Source organism: Lithobates pipiens, unplaced genomic scaffold, assembly GCF_037356315.1.
Source record: "Lithobates pipiens isolate NorthernLeopardFrog02 unplaced genomic scaffold, aLitPip1_a1.2 Scaffold_1, whole genome shotgun sequence".
Taxonomy (NCBI): domain Eukaryota; kingdom Metazoa; phylum Chordata; class Amphibia; order Anura; family Ranidae; genus Lithobates; species Lithobates pipiens.
Window position 1 is genome coordinate 159,898,535 of NW_027507685.1, and position 13,868 is coordinate 159,912,402.

General features: G+C 43.7%; 1 protein-coding gene and 1 long non-coding RNA gene across 5 annotated transcripts in view; one reads left to right on the forward strand and one right to left on the reverse strand.

Annotated features, from left to right (window-relative positions):
- The window catches only part of DENND1A (DENN domain containing 1A), a 1,535,852-nt gene that overhangs the window by 353,230 nt on the left and 1,168,754 nt on the right, over window positions 1-13,868 (reverse strand). The gene's annotated exons all lie outside the window — the stretch shown is intronic.
- On the forward strand, window positions 1,223-11,904 carry LOC143978078 (uncharacterized). Its single transcript, XR_013273897.1, has 3 exons — window positions 1,223-1,440; window positions 1,754-1,781; window positions 11,106-11,904. It is a non-coding gene; the product is annotated as an uncharacterized LOC143978078 (long non-coding RNA).

Consider the following 13,868-nt stretch of genomic DNA (forward strand, 5'->3'; position numbering starts at 1 on the left):
GTGTATCCTTGCACTTTTAGTAAATAAAAGATTTAGAAAAACAAATCCTCTTTCTATCTCAGTATAACAAGTCCTCTTTGAGAAAGCAGACTACATTTTTGATTTTTTCCACTGGTTTTCAAGAAAAATATAGGATAAAACCTGTTAAAACCCTAGAAGGTAAATGAGCATATGATTTCTTCAGTAACAGCTTTACTTCACCCACCACCGCCAGCCTGAGATCTCTCTACTGGCCACTAAGGTTGTTCACAACATTAAAGTACCAATAGAAATACTTCAGGTGGAGGGCCCAAGCTTGACTTCAGAGAAAGTCACCATTTGCACATACCTTTAGCTGTGCATATCTCTGCATCTACTGATCCTTCTGACATCTGGATTTCATTAGGGTAAACCTTTGATTATGGATTTTTATATAACACACTTGTACACATTTATGGAAAGTATAGTGCAACTTTAGAAACTAAGAAAGTGTAAGATGTTAAGAGAAATTGTGAAAACATATGTGGAGATTTAATGTTTTATTACCATACCTACAGGTTTGCAATGCATACACAATGGTAAAATGCCTAAATGAAGCGACATCTTTGTATGCCTTGAACTGGAATGTCACAGCAGTTGAAGCCCTCACACTCTGAGACCTGTGTAAAGCACGGGTCTTGTTGGTCAGCAACATACAAGGATAGCCTGCATGTGTGAGATGGTTGCACTTTTATGAGAGGCATCTAATTAGACAACAGAACAGCATCTGGCTCTACGCTCGGCATTCACACCACACCTCCAGTTGTCGTGGAGACCATCACATGACCAGCTTGAAGCTGAAACTCTGGGGCTTGGGTCCAGATGCACTCTTAACATAATCTGACAGGGACCAGATGGGCAGCTTGTTTGGAGGGACAGAAAATGCCAAGTTCACTGCCCTCAAAAGCAGTGGCTCCTCGCCAATCATTTCCATATACTTGTCTTCCCTCACCACACTTCCTCTTATCTCCTGGGGATCTTGTGTGAGCCTACTTGTGCAAGGAAATTTTCCATTACAAATAACAAAATAACACTTGTCTTCAGGATCCTGTTGCACAAATGATTCCCTTGAGGGAACATGAATTTAACCCTTAGTGTTATTTCATACCCTCTCCAATACTTTGTCAAATTAACACAAACGGTAAAAATGCAAAGTATAAAGTATATTTACAGCTTCTTCAGTTTGTTCTGTTCTAGGGAAAATGTATTTAGTTGATGCACTGGCTGAACATTAGGTGTTGGACTGACACCAGGGACCAGATATTATTATTATAATACAGGATTAATACAGTGCCAACAGTTTGCACAGCATTTACAATATGAAGGCAGACAGTACAGTCAAAATACAATTCAAGACAAAAGAATCAGGAGGGCTTTGCTTGTGAGAACAATTTAAAATGAAAAGGACACGTGATACAAAAGGTACTAAATGTGTGGGGATGAGCTGAATGAGAAAGAAAAATGTAATTTGTTTATGGGTCAGGGATGGATAGATGTCCCTGAGGAAATATGTTTTCAGGGATCGCCTAAAGGTAGAGAGTTCCAGAGGATGGGAGAGGTTCTGGAGAAGTTCTGGAGATGAGCATGAGAGGAAGTGACAAGGGAGCTAGAGAGCAGGAGGTATTTGGAAGAATAAAGTTCAGTTCATATTTTGATACAAATTTGGTTTTGTAGCTGGGGGCAGAGTTGTGAATGGCTTTGCATGTTTTCGTTACTATGCTTATTTTTTTTTCAGGCAATCAGTTGGACACTGAACAGTTCAGGTGAGTGAATTAAGAACTTGGAGCTCATTAATTATAGCAGTATTAAACCCAAAGGCTTGGTTTGCAATGATGCACTGCAAATTGATTTGATTTCACAGTGCAATTTGTATTTTGAAAGGTGTGAATTTAATGTGATTTCTGAAGGGACTGGGCTTAGCTGGGAATTAAATTCGCACTGCACCCACACTAAACGCAAACAGGACCCTTTTTTCAAAATCACCCTGCATCGATGTGAACAGCCTTCAGAGAAATCAATGTATTTTAAGATGACATGCAAATCGATGCCTTTCGGATTGCATCAGTGTGAACCCGGCCAAAAATACACATTATATTAGACCTTAACAATTCTTAGATATGTAGGGTGCATTTGCTTTATTATTTCTCTCCTTTATTTTCATGTAGTGATCTAGTCAGTAGTTTTTTAAAAAAGCAAGCTGTCCTACAAATGTATCAATTTGAGTGTTGAGACAAACCGTTTACCACTGACGGGGCACTTACACTGATCAGCTTTTATGTATGCAAAACCTTTAACCCCCCAAAACAAGACTGTTTGCTTTAACCATTTATAAAGTGTTAGCTGGAGCTTGGCCTAAATGTGTTAGTATATTGAAATATGCTAATACATATATCCCCTTCACCACAGACTGACAATGAAACTGTCCAAAGGTGCCCCTGTGTTCCTTCATCCAGAGTGGGGGCACTCACATTTAGGTGTTTTACTGTACAGATCACCAAGTGAAAACAAAGGAAAAAAGGCTAAATAAGATAAAAAAATAAAATAAAATGAATGCAGCCACCTCATATCTGCAATATTTATACAAATTTTGGTTTTGGGCTAATAAATATCACTTTAAAGGGGGGTATTTTTTGTAAATATTATGGAGGTGTTGGCCACAAGATTCTGACAGTGATTGGCTGTGCAGATTAAAAGAGGGCTCAAATTCCATTATTACACCTAATAGCCCGGGATGAAAAGGTGGAAGAAAAGTTGGGGGAGAAAGGGAATATTAGGAGTTAAGTTTTTAAAAGCTTATTGAGTTAGTAAATTAGTGATGCACAAGGAGACAGAAGAGAGTGAGGGAATGAAGCGATAGACTGGTGTGTGATCAGTTTTGAGATGATATTATGAAGTTATGCAAAGTTATCAACTAACCAAGGGAGGAGGTATGGGCAGAGAATAAAAAGGGTCAGAGAAGACTGCCTTGGGGGACCTCTACGGAAAAAAGAGATCTTTAAACAAATTTGTACAGACACATATGTGGCCAAAATGTGCAAAACAACTGCTTTGAACTCCCAGATCTTGTTAATTGCATGCAGGTAGACTGGTAACTACAGAAACAACCAAAGACAATCTTCATATAACGAAACTTTATCTGAGCTATTCAATATCTAAGAAAATAACAATTTGGTAGATGCCTGGACACCAGAGGCCAATTACCAGACAATTTGGTATAACATTACTTTAATCTGCGTGGTAATGATTCAGCATGAAGGTAGTTTGTTTGCACCCCTCCCCCCCCTCCCTCCACTGCCGCATTTGGCACTTTTCTGAGGGGAAAGGGGGAGCGGGTACCTGTTTTTTTCAGGTACCCACTCAGATCTTCTCCCCTCAGCCTTTTTTTTTTGGGGGGGGGGGACTGGAGCTCCTCTTTAAAGTTTGATGAGCCAATGTGACTTGTGCCTAGTACACACAATGACAAAATCAGATAAATAATATTTTCTGAGCGATTATCCACAAATCTGATCAATGGTACACAGCTTTCAAAAGCCAATCATGACAGTTCATCGAAAATATCCAAAAAGACAAGCACAAAAATTTCTTGGACAATAACAGAACAAACAATTTTGTATAATAACGCCAGTCTTTGTACAAAAAATAAATAAAAATGTGTGACCAAGCCCACACGTACTTGGATATGAAAGAACACATTGCAATACAGTATATTACATCACTTCCTGAAGCTGTATTCTGTCTTACAAGAATTGTTGTAACTTTAGTAACCTATTAGTTTTCAATATTTTGAGACCAGCATGCAAAAAAAAAAAAAAAAAAAGAAGATGCTTCGTCAAATTTTCTCATTATGTGTATTAGACATTAGGCTAGCTAGAAACACTGCAGACTGAACAAGAAATATTAATCGATTCCTCCCTCCCTAAACATGGACGGAGGAATCTCCACTGTCGGCGCCTGCCCAAACAAAAAAATAAAAATCTAGTCAGATGCAGTTCACTGTTCAGCCGACAATTTTGCAGCTGGCTTCTTCAATTTTGAAAACAACTTGTGTTGAACTGGATGGTTCCAACAGGGGCACCTATAGCTCAAATCTGAGCCGCTTATTGCCAGATTTAAAGATCAGCCACAATTCAAAATAAATATGTGTTGATCATTGTTAACTCATTGGTAAGTAACAGAATCCATTTCATTTTCTGTAAATAAATTAATTCCAAGATGACTTTTAAGAAATTTTACATTATGTTTTAAAATCCCTTCTACTGTCCTTGCACTCTGCATTTATTGTGCTCTCATAAAAAAGAACCATTGTCATGGCTAGTAACAAAAAAACTAGCTGCCTCACTGTGTGTGGCTAGCCTCATACTGTACATATGCTAGTATACTGTACCTATAAAATCTTAAAGCTGGATTCCTGGCAGATATATAAAAAAACATAATTTGATACAGTAATGCAATGATTTAAAAATTCTCTAAATTACATCTATAACCATTTTTTAGTAAATGTAGTTGTGGTAGGGAAGATTCAGCATCTCTGAGTTTGCTCCCTCTGTCCTCGCTGGGAATGTTTACTCTCTCTACTTGTCCTTGTGAATTCTTTCATTGGTGCCTCTAAATCTCCCTTTCCTCTAAAGCCTGATCCACATTTGGATCATGCTTCAGAGACTACTGACAGGCAGTGAGGAAGCGATGTGATGCCTCCAGACTGCCTGTATTTAAAAACACTTTGTGGGGCATTTGCTGTGCTTCTCCTTTGCTAGAGTGTGTAGCAAACGGCAGGCTTACCGCTCTCCACTCACTACAGTTTGGGTAAACTCTGCTACGGGAGCAAAGCATCACGGCCACATCAGCGGCCTATTGCAGCTTAAAGGGGGGAGGGGATTCTCAACTGTAAGACTAAATGAAGCCTTACAAGTGAGGGAGAATTAATTTTGAACTGGAACAAAAATAGATGGAAAATCTTCCAATAAGGACACTTGTTCTGGTGAAAACTGCATAAGATTTTCATCGCTTTAGCGAAATCTCTCCCACTTCCTGTTTTGTCTACAGGGAAGGAAATCTCCCCAGTGGTACACAGAAGGCCATAAAAACTGATATTATTGGTGGTTGGTAGGAGGAATCATTGATCACTGGGTAGAAGCATGCCCCCTTACATTGGTGTTCAATGGGAGAAAGAATACCCCCTTACACTGGGGCCCTCGGGGGTAATAGAAAATCCAATTTCACTGTAGATAGTAGAAGATAGTAGAAGTGAAATGTGTAAGAGAACATTTTCCTATTCACCAATTACCAACATAAGAAGCATTCTTCCTCCCACTGACCACCAATCATTACCAATCTAATGATTAGTAACCTGCAATATAACACATTTTTGGTTTCAAGTTTAAATACACTTTAAACCAGCCTTTCTAACTTTTTTACCCCAGAGAAACCCTTAAATTAATTGTTATGACTTGGGGAAGCCCTGTTAAAAACAGTTGTTTAGAGGTCAGTGGAAAAAATGCCCCTTACATTGGTGGCTATTGGGAAGAATGTGGCGGTCATAATGCCACTCTTACAGACTGCTAAAAAGATCATGCGTGTCATGGGGCGGACTCTCTCAAGTGACATTGGCCCTGGAATTATGGATGTGCCATTAAAAGGGAAGTCAATCAGGTACAGCCTAAGGAATCCCCAGCAACTTTTGGAGGAACCTTAGTTGAAAATGGCTACAATAAATGCATACAGTATACTTTATGCAAACACAAACACATTAAACACACATATACACACACTTTCACCCACCTAAAACTGGCCATACACAGAGTAAACTTCAGCTTGTTCCTTATGAACTTACTGAAATTCGCTGAGTGGGAGGTGCGGTCAGCTATCTGTCAGCTATCTCCTTACCAACATCCCTCAAATAAAAAATCAGAAGAGCTGCACAGAAAATTGTTGGCAAAAAAGCACCTACATTCAGGGCCAGACTATTTTATGCCCTAGGCAAGACCGGCTACCCGCATAAAACTCAAAATTAATTCAATAATTCTAGCACCAGAACTTCTGCATAACACTAAACTGATGACCTATAGGGGCTTTGCATATGTGTGTGTGTGTGTGTGTGTGTTTTATATATATATATATATATATATATATATATATATATATATATATTTTTTTTTTACATAACTTTTTTGCCATTATATAGGGGACCAATAGCCCCTATGTGATAGCTTATAGGTGACAGGTACTCTTTATTATACATTCAGGGTCTATTAGTAGACCCTAGATGTCTCCTCTGTACTCCGCTAGAGCTGATGGAACACCATCTGTGCTTCCCTGAGCACAGCTCCTGTAGAATGGGAGTGCTGGTCCAGTAAGTGACATCATACGCATCACTTCCTGGTCTTTGCTCAGGATGGAGGTTCAGTGGACAGATGTCCGTGGAGCTTCCGCCATCCTTCCCAGGAATCCCCCATGACCGCACTGGGGCTGCAGGTGGGATAGCGGAGCCTGGTTAGAATAGAGACAGAGCCAGGTAGACAGGAGAGTGGGTGCATTCAGGTGGGGGGAGGACAGAGCCAGGTGGACAGAAGAGGGGGTACATCCAGGTGGGGGGCTGAGATGGAGCCAGGTGTACAGGAGAGGGGGGTGCAGCAAGGCGGGGGAGGAAGGAGTCAGGTGTACAGGAGAGGGGGTGCAGCTAGGTGGACAGGAGAGGGGGTGCAGCCAGGTGGACAGGAGAGGGTGTGCAGCTAGGTGGAAATGAGAGGGGGTGCAGCCAGGTAGACAGAAGAGGGGGTGCAAGCAGGTGGACAGAAGATGGGGGTTGCAGCCATGTGGGGAGGGGGTGGACAGCAGAGGGGGTGGTGTAGCCATGTGGGTGGAGGACAGAGCCAGGTGGACAGAAGTGTGTGGATGGTGCAGCCAGGTGGGCAGAGGACAGAGCCAGGTGAACAGGAGAGGGGTGGTGAAGCCAGGTGGGGGGATGATGAAGCCAGGTAGACAGGAGGGGGAGTGCAGCTAGGTGAACAGGATAGGAGGGTGCAGCCAGGTGGACAGGTGAGGGGGTGTGGTCAAGTGGGGGAAGATGGAGCCAGGTGGACAGGAAATGGGATGGCATTCAGGTGGAGGGGGAGGTGCAGCCAGGTGGCGGGAGGACAGAGCTAGGTGGACAGGAGAGGGGGGTGCAGCCAGGTGGAAGTTACCTAGGGGGGTGGCATCACTGGCTTTTTTTTTCTGGCTCCCTCCAAGTGTCAGACAGTGGCAGCCAGTGAGATGGGGTCTCCTACAGGCTCACACCTTATGCAGGGAAGACTTCATCCAGCTCCTCCCCCACGACAGGTCAGCTGATCTCTGGATCCTGACAGCTGGCCACAAAGAGGCTATGTGAGCAGGATGGGCTGCAGGAGCAGCTTAGCTTAGAGCTCCGCCAGGACAATTGGCACGGCATGTCCCTATGGCCAGTCTGGGCCTTGGTGGATCCATCCTGTCTGTCTCTGTCCTCATTGCTGCCCGCCCCCATTACTCCTATAGCTGCACATTGACCAGGGAGGGAGGTAGGGAGAAGACATGGTTGCTGGACTGTGGTCTCTGGCACCGCACAGATCGAAGGGACGGAGGAGTCCGATTGAGGGACTGCAAAACTCCTTCTCCTCGTGTGTGATCATGAATGCAGAGCCCTGGCTGCACCCTAGGTGGATGCCTACTTTGCCTAGTGGAAGTGCCAACCCTGCCTGCATCCCATCAGTTGCAGGCACTGTTTGGGGTTTTCTGACAGCTGGTGGTAGTTGCAGTGGGAGATGTGTCCATCTGTACTGTTTAGCATGGATGGAGGAATCTGCTACCATTTTTTTCTGTTCAGCTTGTGGGCTAAATTTAATTTTTTTATACTATACACTGTGTTGGGCTCTGGCCAACAGGTTAGCAATGGAGGTAACTTTAGTGGAAACTGAAAGTGAACTGCTGTGCAACTATTGACAGCAAAGATAAGTAGCAACAGAACAAGCATCCCTACTGATCCTCACAAGGCCCCCCTTTTGCCTCAGATTCTATAGCACCTCTAACAGTTGCTATGGTGGAAGCTCCACCACAAATAAAAAGGTCATACGTGGATGTAGGTTTTTTTGGACATGTGTATTACATCCAGAGTTCACAACTGGTTAAATATTACATATCAGTAGCTGAATATAGTGTTTCCTCAAATTTCAGAATAAAGTGCTCATTTGATTTCCTACTTATAAAATTGCTTAAGTTGACATCATATGCAGATAAAATTAGTAAACAATGTGATTTCCATTGTCATGCGTGATTCAAATCACATCTGAAATCACTTTAGTGTGAACCAGGCCTGAAGCTCATTGCTTTAGCCGCAGTGAAGGAAAGAGAATAGATACAAAAGTAACAGTTTTATTTTTCTTTCTCTACTCCCACATCTGAACAGTGTTTACAATTTATTTTTTTATATGCTGCAGTTAACGTGGAACTAAAATCTGAAGTACTTACCTGCCCTCCAGCAATGCAAGCTCCCTCTCCAGAACTTCAATCCTTGCTTGGTCTTCTTCCTGGTTTAATGCTGTTGTTCATCTTGATTGACATTCCCCGAATAACTCCCAAACATGTGCACAAAGTACAGTGCACAATCTAAGGAAGTTTACTTGCAGGCATGTAGGAAGCATGTATTGAAAAGACACAAGGTAGTATTCCTACTTGCAGCATTTTAAAAGGAAAGTCCTACTTTAACCCCTTCATGAGAAAGGGTACAACAAATCTCAATGCCTTAACACAGCTTTGCATCTTTGACATGTGTTAGTAAAACTGTATATATCATTACAAATACTTAGTGCATCCAAGTGGATTATAACTTGTATTTTTTCAGGACAAATATTTTTCATTTGGTGGTAAATAGTCATGGATGTTGTTATTTTTTTGTTTGTTTTTTAGCATGAAAGGAAAACTGGCACAAAATAGTGAAACAAAAAATAAAATAAAAATGTAGCTGTATATTTCTTGTCATTACCATGATGATCTACCACCAAAGCACAATTCAAAACAAATTATCACATATGTTTGTACCCATAGTTCCCAGAAACAATACTGCACATTTTTTTATCCTACCTAAAACACACTGACACTACCCAAACTACAACTACCCTGACCTTGACACAGAGTATGACTTTTGACCCTACAACTGACCTAGATCAAACCCTGATCTAGCTATTTTAGCTCCATTTTTTCCCACACATTTTTATGTTTACAATTTTCTTCTCTAGCAAGGTGAAAAAGATACAAAATATATTTTTTCACCATTCAAATTAAGAAAAGAAACAGGGGTGGTTGTACGGATGGTTGGCAGACGGTTGCACAGCGCACTCTCAACACAAACACAGTAGCGCGTATATATGGCCCCACAAATAAAGACCCACATCCCTTGTGTATGTGTATACTCGGAAAGAAGAGGTTAAGTAACACTTACTGGTCAAGAAGACAGTGAAAAGAGAAGCAGCAAAGAGTTTGATGAGCTCTTTTGTCTTCAGTCTGCTTTCTCCTCCTATCCGCAAGCTCTTTGTTAGCACATGAGCTATTCAGCACTGACTTGTGCTGTTTCTTCCTTCCCCAATAGGAGTTCTGTTGTAGAGTGATTGCTAAAGGCTAATATCAGTTAAAACACAGACAAGCCTCAGCACTCACATCCAATGGTACAAAGCAGTGTTCTAAATAATGCTTCTCTACTTGAGCAAGGGAAAGTTGAAAACACTACCAAGATACAAAGCAAACATCTTGTATAGGGATATGCAATTAGCGGACCTCCAGCTGTTGCAAAACTACAAGTCCCATCATGCCCCTGCCTTTGGGTGTCATGCTTGTGGCTGTCAGAATCTTACTATGCCTCATGGGAATTGTAGTTCTGCAACAGCTGGAGGTCTGCTAATTGCATACCCCTGGTCTAGTGCATTACCCATACCTCACAACTTTTTGACATGAAAATGAGGGACACCTATCAGCAAAAGTATGCAGGTATAAGACACACGCCTTGCCTACTTAAAGGAGAATTGTACAACAAAAACAAGATTGGTTAAACCCTCAAGTGTTTTTTTACCACTACTATTCCTTTATATTGGCATTTGGCATTTACAAATGCAGCAATTTAGAAATCGGATGAAAGGTTTTAGCACTGGAAAACACTTTTTATTAGATAAAACGTGCATTTTATATACCTCTATATAGATCAGACCAAAATGAGGGACAAATGAGATAGGATGAGGGACATTGCTCCAAATCAGGGACAGTCGGGAGCTATGCATTAACTCCAATAACAATTGATTAAAAAGCCAAAAACATACTCACAAGCATGACGTAGTTACAAGCATATAAAAACACGACTCCGTCATGATGGATGACCAAATTACTGTAGTTGCACCCTAACTTGTTTTGGGAGACAAGCCTCCTTCCTCATATGCTTGTAACTACCTCATGCTTGTAAGTATGTTTTTTGGCTTTTTAATAAATTGCTATTTTGTTGGATGTAATATACTAGGCGTTTGTGCTCTCCTTGGTTTCTTTGCAATATCAAGTCATTAAATTGTTTGCCCTCCTGTGTCCTGCACAATTCTCATCCCTGATATCCCTAGCACCAGTGGTGGCTGGTGTTTTTTTTTGGGGGGGGCAGCAAACAAACAACCCCCTCCCATCCAGCGGCCAGTCCGGCACTTATTGCATCTAAGTGGCAGGTGGCGGGCAGCGGCCCCTGTGTCCTCTCTTCTATCACAGTAGCTTCCGCCATGTGTGTTCTCCGCCCCTCCAAGGCATCCAATAGTATTGCCTGTACTTTCAGCCAGTCAGTTGACAGGTCTCCTGACCTGCTTCCTGATTGGCCGGGAGGAGGATAAGTGTTACAATAGCAAATACTCATTTGCTATTGTAACACACCTGGGTGGGCTCGGTTCGCATTCTCTGTGCCCTGACCCCACCCTATTTTGAAGCCTATTAAACCCTTTGACTCTAATTGGGTGCTTCTAAAAAACATGCCCATGTGCCCTTAATGGATGGACTACCTGTGCCTAGCACTGACCTGTTTTATATTTTTCTATTTGATTCCTTTCTCTGACAATCAGACCATCCCCTGATGAAGTCATGTGACAGTGAGGAACACGTGCAGGAACATGAGGCACCAGAAGTGACATGGGCGAGCTTGCAGCTCGTTTGTTATATGCCTGTTTGATGAGTTATTGTGAGTACCTTGATTTTACTTTTACTGTCTTGTCAATAAACATTTTGAAATACTACACTATTGTGCATCCCTCTTTACATCCCCCCATGCCCCATTGCAAGGTTCATTTGATGCGGACACACTAGGGACAATAGGGGGACTCTGATTCCAGACTAGAGACACACCAGTGGAGCCGGATACGCCATACTGGGAGGCTGCCAAGAAACACATTGAGATATACCCACATGCTGTTACCTTACAGCGGTAGGGTAAGGATACATCTATACATTACTCTGCACAGGAACCAGTAAGTCACCGATCATCAGCACTTTATGCCAGAGGATTGTCACCAGCACTTTGTCATTTTATGCTGACACTGCTAATATACAGCCACTTACCTACCTTGCACCTTATATGGGCACTACCTATATCATCATTTGCAGCATACACCTATATGGAGGAAACTTTTTTGTATGCTTTTATATGCCTTTTAGGATTTTACCTATTCCTTCAGGATTTATTGCAATAGTAGTGCACCTTCTTTTTGAGCACTGTTTTTTCACTTCATGTACACACCATATAGATATATTTCCTATCACTGTTCTACGAAGAATCTTTTGAGTGTTTGATACATTTTTATTGTCTTATTGATACACTTTTATTGTTTTACCCAAAGAAATTGCAGGACACACGTTTTTATACTGCCTAGGACTGTATATATATTGACCTTTGAACATTGTCTCTTTCAACCATATCTTTCATTGAGCACCTTTGCACTTTATTACGCACAATATTTAGGTTCACTTTATATAATTCAGAAAGAGAAAGAACAGGAACAGAAGATGGAAAATAGGTAGGAATGAGGCACATGGAATTTTCTTATCCATGAACCTCACCTCACTGGCTCATAATTATTGTTCTATCAATTATGCCGCGTACACACGATCAAACAATCCGGTGGAAAAGTCCGGCAAACTCAAGTCCGCCAAACAATCCCCCCGTGTGTAGCCTCCGACTTAGAATTTCGGTTTGCACAACAATCTGCCCGCCGTACTCGCATTTCGGCGGACAATCCGGCCGTGTGTATGCCAGTCCGCCGTACTTTTGAAATGAGCGGACTTTTCCCGCCCGGAGAAAAGTCCGCTCATTTCGAGCGGGTCTCCAGGTAGGCGGGGCCCGCGAAGGAGACGTCGCTGGCCCCGCCGCCTGGTATGGACTTAGAGGGGAACCCCAACGCCGAAAAAAATCGGCGTGGGGGTCCCCCCCAAGTCCACAACAGACCCTTGTCCGAGCACGCTACCCGGCCGGCCAGGAAAGGGGGGCAAGCGAGCGCCCCCCCCTCCTGAGCCGTACCAGGCCGCGTGCCCTCAACATGGGGGGTGCCTTGGGGAAGGGGGGGCCGCGCGGTCCCCCCACCCCAAAGCACCTTGTCCCCATGTTGATGAGGACAAGGGCCTCTTCCCGACAACCCTGGCCGTTGGTTGTCGGGGTCTGCGGGCGGGGGGCTTATCGGAATCCGGGAGCCCCCTTTAATAAGGGGGCCCCCGGATACCGGCCCCCCACCCTATGTGAATGAGTACCCCTACCCATTCACCTGTAAAATAAAAGTACAAAAAAAAAAACACAACACACGAGATAAAATACTTTATTGCACAGCTCCGGGGGTCTTCCGTCTTCGGGGGTCTTCTCGCCGGACTCCTCCGCTATCTTCTTGTAGCTCTTTTGCTAGCGGAGGAGTCCGGCTTTCTTCCTCGCCACCGGCCTCTTCTCCCGACTTCGGGGGTCTTGTCCCCCTCTTTGGTTCTTCTGCCGGGCCAGCGCGCCTTCTTATAGCTCTTTTACAGGCGGTGGCCCGGTCTTCTGTCGCCGCTGCCGCCTTCCGTTGTTGTTGTTCTTCTTCTTCTCCTTCTTCTCCTGGAGATGTTGACTCGACGCTCTCTCCGGCCACAATGCCAGGGACGCGCTGCGCGGCCACTTATATAGGGACAAGGGGCGGTGTCACATGGCTTTATGTCACATGGGTTGGTCACATGGGTTGATGTCACATGGGGACTGTGACATTGTAAGGGGGCGGGGTCACCATGTGACACCAACCCATGTGACATAAAGCCATGTGACACCGCCCCTTGTCCCTATATAAGTGGCCGCGCAGCGCGTCCCTGGCATTGTGGCCGGAGAGAGCGTCGAGTCAACATCTCCAGGAGAAGAAGGAGAAGAAGAAGACGAAGCAGAACGGAAGGCGGCAGAAGACCGGGCCACCGCCTGTAAAAGAGCTATAAGAAGGCGCGGTGGCCCGGCAGAAGAACCGAAGAGGGGGACAAGACCCCCGAAGTCAGGAGAAGAGGCCGGTGGCGAGGAAGAAAGCCGGACTCCTCCGCTAGCAAAAGAGCTACAAGAAGATAGCGGAGGAGTCCGGCGAGAAGACCCCCGGAGCTGTGCAATAAAGTATTTTATCTCGTGTGTTGTGTTTTTTTTGTACTTTTATTTTACAGGTGAATGGGTAGGGGTACATTGTACCCCATACTCATTCACATAGGGTGGGGGGCCGGTATCCGGGGGCCCCCTTATTAAAGGGGCTCCCGGATTCCGATAAGCCCCCCGCCCGCAGACCCCGACAACCAACGACCAGGGTTGTCGGGAAGAGGCCCTTGTCCTCATCAACATGGGG